Here is a 15,905-nt window from a genome sequence, read left to right on the forward strand (position 1 = left end):
GGCCAAGGTTCTCTTTTTTCTTTGTCACATTTTACCATTTATCAATCTGGATCTAATGTAATCTGCATCTATATAACGTGTATCTATATCTAGACCTAGATCTAGATATGTTTCTCTCTGACTTCGTCTTTGAATCTTCATTTCCTTATGAAAATTCCATACAACATAAAGCTTGTAGGCTGATGATATAGTTCAGTGCACAGTGCCTGCCTGGCAAGCACAAGGTCCTGAGTTTGATTCTCAATAACAACAAGAGCAAAAATACAAACCCCATAAAACTTATATTAAATTAATTTGTATGCTTTTCTTCCATTGATCTGTTTTTACATTATTTTATTTTCAGGCCTAGCTGAAAATCCTGAAAGGGTCAAGGTGTACTTTTGCTTCCCCTACAACACTGAACCATACAATTAACATGTTTGCCTAAGCCAATAATCCTCATTTGAGGGTACCTTAGTCACTGTCTCTTTATTGGACCAAAAACACCAATACCCACAGCGTAAACAGGGAGAGGTTTATTTTGGTTTATGTTTTTAACAAGATTCAGTCCATAGCTGGCTGACTCCAAGGCAGACAAGGCATGGTAGACACGTCTGACAGACACAAGCTGTTCTCATGGAGGCTGGGAAGCAGAGAGGGAAGAGAGGTCATAATCTTTCAGGTCACGCCCCCAGTGACCTTGCTCTAGCTAGGCCCCACCGCCACGTGGCAGAATCAGCTGTAGAACCCATTGGCCGATGAATCCAGTGACAGGTAATAGCACATTCATGTTCTAATCACCTTCCAAAAACCTGGACTCTGGGAACATGAAAGTTTGGGAGGCCCCCTAGGTCCAAACCATCACATGGGGCCGTTTTGCCTGCTTTCAGGAGATGTTAACATTATCTGGAGACATTGGGGCTGTTATAACTGAGATTTGGCCCCTAGTGCCCAGAGTCCAGGAATATTGCCAAATAACCCTGAATGCAAAGGCCAGGCCTATCACAAAGCACTATCTGACCCCGAAGGTTGTGCTGAGGGTAGGAAATTCTGGGGCACACGTGGAAGGAGCTGATATGGGCTTCCTTCTTTGGATGCCTTAGAAAGTATCAGTGTTTGCAGCCTGAAATATCTAAGTTTCCAGTGAAAGTATCCAAAGAGCCTTGTGGGGGTTGGAGAGCCCCTAGAGAGCCAGGAGGGTGGAGAGATGCGCAAGTGAAGGGGTCATCTGGGGTGCTTGTGAGTACAGGCTGCAGCTGTCCTTTATAGTGTGGATCCAGCCTCAGCCAGAAACGTGGCATTCACTTCAAAGTCTGAGACGCACACAGGCCCTTTCCTGTTATTACCATGTGGAGATGCAGAAGTCATTAGACAGCAGTTTAAAGGAAAGATGATTATTTCCTTCCCTTCAAACACCGTGTTCAGTTAATTTATTCTGACTGAATGTGGAGCAACTGAGTGCTGGACAATGTGTGGAAGTACATGCCTAGTCCTCATTATCTCTAATGGGAGTTTCAAAGCTGCTCACAGATTTAGTATCCTATTTGGTCTGACTTGTATAACACCTGTCAGTAGGCTGCTTTCATGCCATGTTGTTAATATTTAAATAATGCATTTTAAAGGTCAAACTGTGCCTACAGCAATATTCAAATATAGCACTTCATTTCTGTAGATGATCTTGCGCCGGACTGGGAGTAGAGTCTTGCAGGAGATAGTGAGAAAGAAAGCCTCGCCCTGCATAGGAGAGAAAAGCCACATGTTTTCTCTTTCTTTCTTTCTTTCTTTCTTTCTTTCTTTCTTTCTTTCTTTCTTTCTTTCTCTCTCTCTCTCTCTCTCTCTCTCTCTCTCTCTCTCTCTCTCTCTCTTTCTTTCTTTTTCTGTATTTTAGGGAAGGCTCTACAGGGTATTCAGGGTCTCACTACTAGATTGGACTCATAGTGATACACCTTTTACAGCCTTCCAAGAGCTGGGATGACAGGCACATGCCACCATGCCCTATCTCAATTGCCTTCTCTGCGCACCCTGGGGGTGGGCCTGGCATAAGGCAGGTCCAGGGATTGAACCTCCGGCTCCTGAGCCTACTTGCAGGTGCTTTAATCCGTTGAGCTATTTGGCTGGCCCTTGCCACACATATTTTCATTGCATCAATATAACTAATAAATTAAGAAACCCCCTCCTCATCCTCTTCCTCCTCTTCCTCCTTTCCTCTCTTCTTTTTCTCCTTCTCTTCCCCTGTACTCTGCACATAAACCTGTTATCAGGCTGAATTGTTGCAAAGTCTACTATGTGTGGTGAGATCTAACAGACTAGCTCTGAGTGAACAGGATATGTTGGGGGTCCTACCTGCAGGATTCTCCCAAGGATCCTGCCTGTCACCGCCATTTACTGCTCCTTTTCCTGATTGCCTTCCTTCTGTTACCTCCATACTTCCTGCATTTCACCTTTCTGGGGAAATGCTTTGACTCAGTCTCTCCACCCACCTTTGCCTGCCTCTTAGTACAGGGAGCTGGTCTCTGACACTTGCTTTGGGAAGGAGCGATGCTGTGGTTTGAGTGTGCCCCTCAAAATTCTTCTGTTGAAATCTTAACCTCGTCGTGATAGTATTGAGAGGTTGGGCCATACTCTTTGAGTGGGGTGCACTGTCAATGAATGTGAGTGGCACCCTCATAAAAGAGGTAGCTTTCTCACCCCTCTATCACATGAAGGGGGTTCAATAAGAAAGCACCATTAATGAGGAAGAACCCTTTCCCAGACACCCAAAATGCTGGTCCTTTAATCTTGGACTTTCTTAGCATCCAGGATTGTGTGAAACACACTTTTGTTGTCTGTAGGTCACCTGGTCTGTGAAATTTTGTTATAGAAACTTGAAAGTGAATATGACAAGCTCATGAATAAACTTATAAATGAGGTTAATATGGAAATAGCAGTAAATATCTGTCACTTTTTGGCCTCTAGGCATCCAGTCACTTCTCCTTTCTTCACTCAGGTTTTAGTGCCTGACACATATCATGCATGACAGATTTGAACATTTCTTTTTTTTTTTTTTTAATATATTTAGGGCAAGGTCTATAGGGTCTACAGGGTCTCACTATGTAGGTCGGACTCATATGGATTCTCCTGATTCAAGCCTCCCAAGTGCGTCTCAGCGCCCTGGGGGCGGGGCCGGCACAGCACACTGGGGATCGAACCCCGGCTGCTGCTTTCTGCCTAAGCGGGTGCTTTAGTCTGCTGAGCTATCTGGTTGGCCCTATTTTTTCTAATTAAGGAAAATTTTTTGACCTCGCTGTGAGCAAAACCTTACTTTTTTGAGTGCTAGCATTGTCTCGTTCTCTCCGTACTCAACCTGGTTCTCTGATTCCCTCAGCTTTATGATGTTTCTCTTTCAAGAACTTTCTTTTGCCTAGGAAAATAATTTTTTTTAAAAAAATAAAAGAGTAATAAATGAAAACAAGAGAGCAGAAAAAAAAGTCAAGACTGTCCTACTATAATGCTGTATATGGTTAGATTTCTAAATTTTTGTGTAAAAATATGTAACTTTTTATTCATATTTTTTAAAATACTTAAAAATTTTTTTTTCTTCATATTCTATAGGGACTTAATGTTTAACATATCAACATTTGATGGAAAATATCCGTTCCATGTGATGCCTAAGATGTTTGGTACTCAGACAGATAGTGAGGTTAAGCTCAACTGCCTATATTGTCGGGTAATAAGCTTCTCTTCTGGAGGGTTAAAAACCTAAGTTTGAGGAACAAAAATTAGAGAAAAAGAAGGGCTGCAAGGACAGCCAATATTTTGACCCTAACCTTTCAAGGTCAGTGAAGATTCAGGACATAGGAGAACTTGTACTGTAACATCATGTAACTCAATTGTTCCCAAATTTTCTGATCAAGGTTTTTATGGAGCCACAGAGGAAAATGATCGATGATGTAGAGTGTGCCTAAGGAGAGTCACATGGAGAGAAAACATTCTATCAGGCTTTCACAGAGAGCACATTGGCCAAGCAATGGTCATGACTCATCCACATGGCTGACACTGATAAAGGATCTACAATCTGTCGTATAGGGTTTCAGGGTAAATCCTGAGGGGACTTGACTGACCTTATCAGATACAAAAGTTACAGTTCTTTTTATATAGATCTTGTTTTACCTTGGTCTTAACCATCTGGCAGAAAAGTGTAAAAACGAGGTATAAAAAGTAAAGCCATATTAATATGCTGAGCTGTAAAAGGCTCAAGTCAACAACTTCTGACATTGCCAGTCTTATGAAAAACCCACTACTACTGTGGAGTACTGGAATATTTTGCTTAATTCAGGGACTTACAATATTTAAATGACAACAGAATGCCCTTCTCTGATAAAACTAAACAAAAAAGGGGGATACAAATGAACAACTATTTTGTATCTGTATATTCAAAATAGTTATGATAGATATACAGCTACATTCTCTTAATTCAATGAATAACCACTAAGACAAAAATATGCAATGTATTAATTATTGAAACTCACTAATTGGTTTTGAAACTGTCTCATTGTTATTTGTTTCTCAATAAAATTATTTAAAAATAATTCTATTTATTTATTTATTTATTTATTTTTTGTATTTTAGGGAAGGTCCTACAGGGTGTTCAGTGTCTCACTACTAGATTGGACTCATAGTGATCTGCCTGTTTATCTCCCAGCTCACTTCCCAAGAGCTGGGATTACAGGAGTGGGCCATCATGCCCAGTCTCAATTGCTGTCTCAGCACACCCCAGGGGTAGTGCAGCACGGTTTGCCCCAGGATCAAACTCATGGGCTGTGTGCCTGCTTGCAGGCACTTTAATCTGCTGAGTTATTTGGCTGGCCCTGGAAAATAAAATTTTAATTTGAGTCTTTTTATGTCATGTAAGAAAATTTTTTTTTCCTAAAGATCAAAACTGAGAAACAGGTTGGGGAGACAGCTTGGCAGTCTAAGCACCTGCCTGGCAAGCTCAAGGACCAGAATTTGAGCCCCAGTATCACATGCTGTGCCAGCCCTGGAAGCCCCAGGTGTGCCTTTCTGGCCACTGAAACCAGGCATGGTACACACCTGTAATCCCAGCACTGGAGAGGGTGAGACAGGAGAATTACTAAGTAGGAGTCTGAGCTGTACAGTAAGATGCTATACCAAATAAATAAATGCATAAAAGATTTAAAAAAAATTAAAAACCCTTGAAAAACAATACTTGGCAAACATTTTAGAAAGCCCCACCAATTTTGTGAGCATTGGCCCATCCGCTACTTCTTTCCTTTGGGAGAAATGCAGTCTTGGTTATCTGTTGCTGCTGTAACAAATGCTTATAAATTTGGTGGCTTGGAACAATGCCGTTTTAGAGCAATTTTATAGTTCAGAGATCAGAAGTTTAGAATGGGTGTCACTGGATGTAGAACATGGTGCAGAGAGTTACAGAAATCAGACTAAACACAGGAAGAGCCCACACTGAGAAGGTGCAGGAGGTGCCATATTTATACTGCTTGACTGGGATCATCCCTCAAAGTCAAAGCCTCACCTTGCACAATTTTGCTATTTTCATAGGGAAAGCAAGTGGAAAGGCACAAAGGCAGATTTGGTGCATTGTGATTGGGAGGTTGGGTGACATCATGGATTCCTAAGGGAGTTTAAACATCTCAAGTTACATTGCACGGCCACCAGTTAAATGGACATGGGTTCCATGAAGGAGGAAATGTCTATTTACCAGGATTGCCTGCACATACCCATCTGGTTTTGTCAGGTGTTCTTGGCAGGCTTTATTTAAAATTTTAATTTCCTTTTCAAGAGAGCTATTCTCTGTCTTGGAGATCCTAACATAGAACCCTGTTTCTGTGCTTTTCCAGCTTCTGGACGCATTAACTCCTGTTCTCCACCCTCCCTTCAAATCCAGCTACCTCATCATACCTGCTCTTCTGACACTGACTTCCCTGCCTTGCGTACTTATGTTTAAGAAATCCTCTGGATGTATTTGGCCTGCATCAATAATGCAGGATAATTTCTCCATTCTAAGATCACATTTACAACTCTTTTTTGCCATATAAAATTTTGCCCTTGGCGGGTTCTGAGAACAAAAAGGTGGACATTTTTGAAGGACTGTTATTCTGCCTACCACACGAGGGAGAAGACAGTTTTTATGATTTGCTTTCTACCTATTTTTATTTTGTTTTTCTTCTTTTTCTGTACATTTATAAAAATTGTAAAATAAAATAGAGATCCAGCAGATCAAAGCTTTTGACATAGTAGCTTATTACAAAGCAAAGAGCTCTTTAACTCTACCTATTTAAAGAAATATAACTTTACCAGCTACCTTGGAAATCTCCTTATGTCTGTTCCACATCCAGGTCCCTTCCTTTCATGAAACATAACATGACTTTAGAATAACTATGAAATAGCTTTTTTATGAGATTACCACTGAAGGGTTCATTCAGACACAGTAGTTTAGTCTTGGCCATGTTAAGAAAAACCAAAACACTGGACATGTTTTTTAAATCTTTTAATTTACACGTTTCTCTCCATCTCTTTCTTTGTTTTTTGATGTATCTGTTGACCTCTTTGACCCATAAAGCTCCTCACAGTCTGACTTCTGAAGACTGCATGTGCAGAACATAGTTCAACAAGTCCCTCTGCACTCAGATTTCCTGAAAATTGGCTACTGGACCCAAAGTCTCAATCAGTTTCTACATCTGCTCCCCCGGTGAGACGAGGGGTCATCATGTGTTCCTTCTCCAAGAATTATATTATGTATGTTTTTGGTCTTTTTTTATGTCAGCACAGTTGTTGTTCAACGCCCAGGCTCTAACTTGCTGGAGGTTGCAGGATGGTGATGTTCTAGTGATGTCAGTTTAGATTTTACACTAGCATGAAAGAGAGCAAGACTTGTGGCTCATGAGCATTTGCAGATTTAATGATTATCTCACACCATGGCTGCCTATTTGTATAAGAAGGACTTCATGAAAATGTTTCCTGATATATCTTGAGTATGTTATGTCACAAGCTCTGTGCTTGTTGCTGCTAAAGTAAGGACCTCGAAGAGTTTTCAAAAGCACTTTGGGGATTTTAGGTATAAGAAGTAAACATTTTTGGTGGAGTTGTCTGATAGCAGGTAAGGAGGGAGGGCTATAGTGAGGGTAGTATGTCATGGATTCAGTGGGCCATTTGATCCTTGTGGAAGGAAGCTAGGCTAGAGTTGTGTTGGGGGCTCCACCTAGGAGGGCTGTCTAGTTGGCCAACTTCCTCCAGCCAAATCAAGAGTTTTCAGGCATCTGGTTGGAATATTTGCTATGTGGCCCCAAGAAGTTTGCTAGGAGGTATTGTTTGTGCCTGTATGATGACACAGGGGTGGTCATCAGAAGGCCCTTCAAAGTCTCCCGTCTCCTAAAGAGTAAGAGTATGAAAAGAAGAGAGGAGAAAGTTGGTGGAATTGCCTCTCTATTTTCCATGTTTCAGCCTCTTTTTCCAGTGTGGTTACTGCCTTCTGCCTGTTCAGGATCATCGCAAACAGCAGAGGTATTGAACATTTGCAAAAAGCTTTATGAGGGTAAAACAAAGGAAGTTTTGAATTGTGAGTTCAGAAAAAATCTTCCTGCAGTCGAAGGACCAGATTACAGCCAGAAATGCGGCTGGAAAGAATCATCTGGAAGGGAGAGCTGCCCTCTCCAATAAGATTACCAGTTGTATTTTCCAACTGTTACAGGAAGCATATATCAAAACTGCTTTCACCAGAAAATGTGGAGAGACAGCTTTCATTGCACCCCACTGTGAAATGATTCCAATTGAAGGGGTTTGCAGAAGAATAACAGCAGTTTCTTTTCTCAAAAGAAATCCTGGTTTCAAAGAAGGATTTAAGTTTTACCCACCTAAAGTGGAGCTATTTTTCAAGGATAATGCTACTAATGATCCACAGTGGTCTGAGGAAAAGCTAATGGCTGCAAAATTTTGTTTTGCTGGATTTGTTATGGGCCAAACTAACTGGATATCATGAGTCATGCTACACAAGCTATTTTTGAAATACTGGAGAAATCCTGGTTGCCCCAGAACTGTACAATGGTTGATATGAAGATTGAATTTGGTGTTGATGTGACTACCAAAGAAATTGTTCTCACTGATGTTATTGATAATGATTCCTGGAGACTCTGACCATCAGGAGATTGAAGCCAGCAGAGAGACAGTCTTACTGTGACCTCAATGAAGTAACCACTGAAGGGCTTCAGATGGTAAAGAAGAACCTTGAATGGGTTTCAGAGAAAGTATAGTTGCTTCTGAAATCAGAAAGTCAGTGTAAGGTTGTAGTGTTGATGGGCTCAACTTCTGACCTTGGTAACTGAAAAAAATCAAGGCTTGTGGAAATTATGGAATTCTTTGTGAACTTCACACAAAGGCCCAGATGAGGGCCAGGGAGATGGCTCAGTAGAATAAACACTTGCCTGGCAAGCACAGGGGCCTGAGTTCAATCCCTGGTTCTGCCAAAATAAAGGCCCAGATGAGACTCTGAGGATTAAAACTGAGTATGAAGGGGATGGAATTCCAACTGTGTTCATGGCAGTGGTGGGCAGAAGCAATGGCTTAGGCCCAGTGATGTCTGGTAACACTGCATATCCAGTTATCAGTTGCCCTCCTCTCACATCAGACTGGGGAGCTCAGGATGTGTAGTCTTCTCTGAGACTAACAGTGGTCTTGGCTGTTGGACCATACTTTCTCCAGAAGGATCAGCTCATTTTGCTGCTCAGATATTTGGATTAAATAACCACTTGGTATGGGCCAAACTGTGAGCAAGCATAGTGAACACATGGTTTTCCTTGAAACAGGCTGACAAGAAAATCAAAGAATCTAATTTCTAAGAATGTCATTTCATTGGGTTGGGGGGGTCCTATATATTCCTAGTTTAACTGCAGAAAAATAAGCAAAATATAAAAAAATGATTCTAGGTTAGAGAAAACAAAATTGATAATGAATAAATGCCTCTCTAGATATATGAAAAAAAAAGAAAAGAAAAAAAGAAAGAAAATTGGAGAAATTATACCCTCCTTTATCTATGTGTTGAAGGCTGTGTCCTATGGATAGGAGCTCAAATCGGGATATAAATGAAACACTTTGGTACTAGCAAATTGAATGATACTGTTCATGTCTGAAAATGAAACTATTAGTACCTGGGGAAGACAGAAGAGCCATAAGATCTGCCCAAGCTATTGCAGGGGAAGGAAAAAGAGATGTGATAGAGGTTGTTTGTTTTGCAGATAATGAGAGAAATAAAACAAGCTTTTTCTTGATCAAACACTTCCTCCTCTGCAGGAAGACGTAGTACCTGTGCAGAAAGAATAGAGAGTCAGGCAGTGAGCTGTTCATGGCAAGTCTTGGTGGCTCAGATGAAGATTTTACATGACTCCAAATCCTGTGGGACACCATTGAGGTTGTAAGCATCACTTGAAAAAGTTTGCAGTTGCACATAGAAGGAACACTGCAGTAGTATGGAACTGGAGCAAGGGTAGGTTGTGACTGACCTGTGAGAAAGGACAGAATGTGGGACCTGGTGGTGGGGAAAGGGAAGATTTTGGGGTGCTCTCCTGGCTCCTGGCTGGTTGGCCACATGGATAATGATGTGCTTTGTTAGCTGCATGCACAGGAAGAGAAGCTGGTGTGCACAAAGTCTGAGGAATTTAGTCTGACAGTGAGCATGAGTTACCTGATGTCTGTCCAAAGAGAGATGTGCCCTAGGCAGTTTAACATGTGGGTGTGACTTGGGAGAGACAGCAGGGCTCACACTTGCAAAGTCTAATCACTTTTACCTTCTTTTGCTATTATTATTTATTTTTCTGGGATTGGTCTACCCATTTTTTCACATCTACAGTCTCTGCCACACCTTGTAGCATTACTTTTTTTAAAGAGAGGTTGTGGTGCAAGCCAAGCCCATGTACTCTTACAGATAGCTTGTCTCTCTCTGCGGGCCCTGGATGGAAATTACTACCAGCTTGCTTAAATAGAGTTAGGCCCTAACATCAGAAAGGAAGACGTTTGCATTTCTAGCCTCAAAAGGATGCCAAGTCCACTGACAAAAATCACAAGCAATGAAAAGACAGATTAAATGTTTCCTCTTTTGATTACAAGAATAATTATCAATTATGCAGCTGTTTATTTTATCAGCATGGCAGTGGATCTCCTGACTAGAATTCTTAAACTGTGTCTTTTAAAGCATCAATAGCAGATTTCCACTTCTCTCTCACTCACACACACCCACTGTTTTTTCCTCTAATGGAAACAATTAACTGCTGCCCTTCTCTTCTGTATGTATGTCTACAAATTCACAAGATGTATGACCTGGGAAGAAACCCAGTTGTAGAGAAGAAAGTGAAAGCCTTCTCCTTGTATCTTCTCAGATATAAAAAAAAGCATCTTGATATACATTGCTGAAAATTCATCAATTCTGGCATATCATCAAAGGAAAAGAAAGACTTTTAATGAGGTGGGTGAATCTTTGTTGATTCAATAACTCCTTTGAAAAAACCCCCACATTTCCTGCTGCCATAGAAACAGTCTTTTTCCAGCAGATTGTAAGTAAAAACAAGGCCCACTGGCTTCATGTTTAGATTAGATACGTATTCCCTTTTGAATATGAAAAGTAGGTGTGTGGTCTGTTGATCTTATTCCCATTTTTCTTGTGTGTGTGTCTATAGTCCTCAGGAAAACTTAAGTTAGTCTTTCTGGGTTAAGAGATAAGAAATGTGGAACTTAAAGGTGCCAATATTCATTTGAATGCAGTCAGAGGCTTTGTGTTCCTAGGGAAGAGTCTGTGAATTGTGGGAAGGAATTAACAACAAAAAATGCCTCTCACGCTCAGTCCGCATAGTTAAAACAGTGTCGTGGGTCCCTGTGGAATTTCCCATAGATTCTGCAATGCCAAGGCTGCTGCTGTGTGGAGTAATTTCATGTGTTTGCCACAATTTGCTTTGCAAGGAGAATCAAATGTTTCATTGGAGCAGGCGGGGTTGCCTTCAGGTGGATGTTTGCCTTTTGCAAATCAGTCTTGAGTCTTGACTGGCAGTTCTTGTTGAATAGCTTGTCTGGGAGAGTCTGAATCAATGGGAGCTGGTGGGGGGTGGGGGTGGGGGGGATGAGGGCTTGCTCTTGCTGTCAGCAGACAGTCAGCAGAGGACAGACAGCAGCCACAAGCGTTGTGGGAGTTTTAGGACTTGAAAGCTTCCTTCACTAACCTTGAGGTAAAGCTTAAATGATTTTGCACATTTAAAATGCACTTCAGGAAAAAATTGCAACTCAGGAAAATGTCACCTTCAAAATGCTGCTTATTCACTCTTGGATTTAGCTGAATGTTCCTCTTTTGAGTTTCCTTAGACTTCATCTTGTCACTCAGAGATTACTGAAATTCCTTATGATTTTGCCTCACCTACCAAATTATCCACTCTCTAGGAGTACTGACTTTATTTATTCTCATCTGACAGTGCCCAGTCCAACAGCCTGCACATACCAGATCCTTGAGAACTATCTTTCAGACTGAGTAAAAATGAGTCAAAATGCCATAACCTCTTATCTATACTAAATTTCTCAAATGCAACTACTAATTATTTTTGAAATAATGATGGAATAATAACCAATATTTATTAAGTTCTTATTTTTGTATTATCTCTTTTAATGTTTGTTTCAGTCTTTTAAGGTACATTGTATTATTGTTCCCGTTTTGTCTTCAGACAGAGAAACTAAGTCAAAATGTGATTTACTTGAGTTTATCCTCCTGACCAGCGCTAGATCTGGGATTTGAACCCACATCCTCAGTTCCAGAGCATGTAGCAAGTAGCATGCTATTATCTTGCCTGCCAGGTTGAAGTGCAGTGTCTTGTTAGAAATGATAGTAATAGATGTTCATTGAGTAAATAAATCTTACAGAAACTTCGGTAGTACAAAGTTGTTGTTCACCAGTAGTTAGTAGCTAATTTCTCAGAGTTATATTTGTGAGCATTAGGAGACTAGGCATTCATGAGAAGTACGCACAGGTATTTTGTTTCCTTCCAGGTAGGATTCACTTTCTGATGGCTTTGGGTAGCTCATGGCCATGTGATTCTCCTCAGCAAATGAAATGAGAGCAGAAAGCATGCATGTCACTTCTGGGCAGCAGTGTTGGGGGCCAGTGTGCCCTTCACTATATTCTCTTACCCCAGGGGTAGTGCCTGTGGACATGTATGTCAGTGTGCCTTGGGACCTCCATAGCATCATGTTGATCACGTGGGCCACAAGGGAGAAATGGTGGCCCAGCTTACTGCACACTGGTTACCAGCTTATCTGAGTCTGTGAGACAGAGCCTCCCTCCTCACAAGTTCCCATGAATCAGATTCATCACTCACAGAAAGACTGCAAAGAATAGTAGAAGCCTATGATTGCTTCAGGAGCTGTCAAAGGCAGATGGAATTTCAGATGCTCTGGTAGCACATCAGAGGCCACAGGACTCCCTGTGCTGACGCGTTGATGGTATCTCATTGCTAATGGTGGTGGAATGGGGACTAGAACAAAGCCAGGGGCCAGGGGCTGTCTGATGGACTACTCTGTATTCCAGAATGGTGCATTCCTGGCTATTCCTGATAATTACAAAGAAGAAAGAAGTGAGATATGGGTTTATCCAAGGCCACCTGGAAAATGGTTGGATAGAAATAAAACTTCTTTTGTTGAAAGTCATCAGCATTGGAGGTTGCTGGACATTAAAGCATAGCCTCACCATTCTAATGGGTGCAAACATCAAATGATTGTTCTCTGAATTCAACCATCTGGAAGTCCCTGGCAGTGGTGAGGGATCACAGTACCAGCGATCTTCAAAAGATCCTTGGGAGTTCACCAGTTATTAAAATATTTTTCCTATCACCCTCTCTAAGTTGTCAAGAGCAAAGTGTTGCCTTAATTTAGAAACTCTTGGTTCTGGCTACAAGACACAGATCGTTTTGACAATGTTGCTAGTATTGATTTTTTTTTTTTGAGTATTATTTAGATCACATTCTCTAGAAATGTATCCAGAAATGAACATTTGTGAAAGAGCTGCTTCCAGGGCAGACCAGCAAAGAGGGCAAGGACCAGGATGAGAAAAGGAGAAGATGAGCCAGAGCACGGTCTTAGCCTAAATCTTTAGCAAGGTCTAGTAGGGAACTCTACGAAAGAAAACATTTCCGCATTTGCATTTCTGGAAGACGGAGTTAGTCCTTGCCACTTGACGGTAGTCATGAATAGTTGTCTCAATCAGAATACAGGAGTGCATGTCAGACCCTCTAGCAAGAGAAAAGCATCTTTCCAAAATGTTTTGCAGCACCTTTTAGTGTTCAGTGGAAAGGATGATGATGTGGGAATGGAGGAAGTGTGTTACAGAAATAGTTCATTTCATGATATTTCTTTGTTTTAGTCCATTCTATACTCTGTTTCTTGGACACCTGTCAAGGAGAAATGAAAGACTGTTCTCTCCATTTCTGTGTGACAAGGAGAGACAAGGCAATGTAGCAGTGCAGAGTGGCTTCCTGTCATCAGGAGGGCCATCAGGATGAAGGATGAAGTTAGTACTTAGGACTTTTGTATGTGGCAACAGAGAAGTGCCCTAGATCTGGACACTCTTGGCATGAGAGATGACTACTCCAAACTATAAATGGGCTTCACTTAATAAAATTTGACATACAGAAACTTAAATGGACCACAGAGACAAATTAGGGCACATCTACTTACATTTCTAAAGCATTTATTGAAGTTAAAAGGCCAAACACAAGCATTCCTGGAAACAGGTTCCAAGAAATTGAAAATAATAATCTTCAGCAGTAGGTTAAAAAAACAGGGTTACAAAAAGAGATCAGAGACTTTCTTGCTTTTTAGATTTTTAACAGTGACTTCTGTGGGGGGCCATAGGGTTATTATCCTGGATGGAAGGTGGAGGAAGCGACCCTGTGAGGTTGCTCAGATGTGATCAGACTGCAGGGAAACTGAGATTGCACCTACGTGTGAGAAGAGCTGTTTGTGCCATAGCACACAATCTGGGAACTCATGGAAGGAACACCACGCGCTGACCAGCATGTAGATCCCAGTGTTATGTTTGTGTGACTTCCGTATTATACATCTGTCTCAAGGAAAGAGTGAAGCCTGTGATTATCTTTATCTTTGACTGGCAAAGAAATGTGTAAAAGTTGAGAAAAAGACAGACATTGTATTTGCCAGAAGCCCATAAGCCAGAAATTGTAAGTAAATGTGTGAGAATCAATTTCTTAGTGCTTGGGAATGTTAGCAATATTTCAGTTTAACTGAAAATAATGTGAGATTTTAAAACAAATACTACATCTATTTCTGTTTGGATTTTTTTTTTTTTCCAGTACCAGGGATCAAACCTGGGGACCTTACTCTTGCGAGGCAAGCACTTATGCCACTGAGCTATCTCCCCGCCTGGAAGTGTTTTAAACTTTGATCTTTATCAATAACTAAATAGTCTCACTCTACAAAAAATTCAGACATTTTACTTCATATATATATATATATATATATATATATATATATATATATTTCTTTTGTTGTATTACCACTTTCTATGACACACAGTTGTACAAACAGGCATGCAGGCAGTGTCTCAGCCTTTAGTTGTGTGAGGTTGGCTCCAAATTAAGTTATTCTTCTCAGTGGACTAGTTTTCAACATGTTGTATTTTACCTTTTTGTTCTCATACTATGTAGTCATTATTTTTTAAAATGGGGGAATAGGAAAAATTAAATTTATCTTTTACTATAATTTATATTTTAATGAGTTTGGGCTCATGCATGTGCAATTGGCCTTTTTTCTTACCGTTCTTAGATTGCCTGTCTCATTGTGCAGTTTTGCTGGTGGAAATCTGGGGCAATTTTTGTAGTAAAATTGTGTTTGTTGCCACGCAAGGCTGAGGGCCATGTGTAGTATGGTCCCTGGTATTATCAGTAGGAAGTAGTGCATTAAAGCTGATGGAGACAGGTAGATGTGGGTGTCATAGTCTAAAGTCAGCCCACATATTTTTAAATTTTCTTCCTTTAAGAGATGAGCTTATCTTTGCTCAGAATAGATTGGGTAACTTGCTTTTAAAGACAGAATAAGGCAGGAATGAGAATGAGAGTGTTTGAAAGTTACATTTCTTGTTATATATGTCTTGCTTTATCTTGGTCTTAACCATCCAGCAGAAAAGCATGAAAACAAAGTATAAAATGTAAAGCCATGTTAATACACTGAGCTGTAAAAAGCTCACGTCAACAACTTGGAACATTGCCAGTCTTATGGAAAACCCACTACTATTATGGACTACTGGACTATATTGGGAGATTCTGCTGAATTCTAGCACCTATAATATTTAAATGACAATGGAATGCCCATCTCTGACAAAACTAACCAAAAAAGTAGGATGGAAATGAATGACTCTTTTGTGTCTGTGTACTCAAACTAGTTAGGATAGAAATACAGATCCATTCTCTTAATTCGATGAATAGAGAGGTTTGTTATAATAGTATTTGAGACAGATGTCATGTCTGCATCTTGTACAATGAATAACCACCAAGACAACAATACGCAATGTATTAATTATTGAAAATGTGCCAGTAATCGGTTGTGAAACTGTCTCACTGATATTTGTTTTTCAATAAAATTATTTTAAAAAAGAGAAAGTGAGAGTGTACTGTAGGGAGCTTCTTGTAGCCGCGCCCTAGGATGGCGCCGGTTTCCGCCTTCCACCCCCTCAGGGGGTGAGCACTCCTGGTAATCAACAACTCCATAAAAAGCCAAGGCTTGGGCTAATGCATTGCTTCCGCATACCTGGACCAATGGACGGTACACACGTGGCACCCCATGGTTGGAAGCCCTGAGACTTATAAGCTAAGAGCAGGGGCCTCGAGGGGGAAGAAGGCTGATGTAACAGGGCAATAAAAGCTGCGCAGACA

General features: G+C 40.8%; 1 pseudogene; it reads left to right on the forward strand.

Annotated features, from left to right (window-relative positions):
- The first annotated feature begins 737 nt into the window (after nt 1-737).
- On the forward strand, nt 738-8,828 carry LOC101560673 (annotated as a pseudogene).
- The last annotated feature ends 7,077 nt before the right edge of the window (nt 8,829-15,905 follow it).

This window comes from Octodon degus, unplaced genomic scaffold (genome assembly GCF_000260255.1).
Source record: "Octodon degus isolate 3935 unplaced genomic scaffold, OctDeg1.0 scaffold00014, whole genome shotgun sequence".
NCBI lineage: Eukaryota > Metazoa > Chordata > Mammalia > Rodentia > Octodontidae > Octodon > Octodon degus.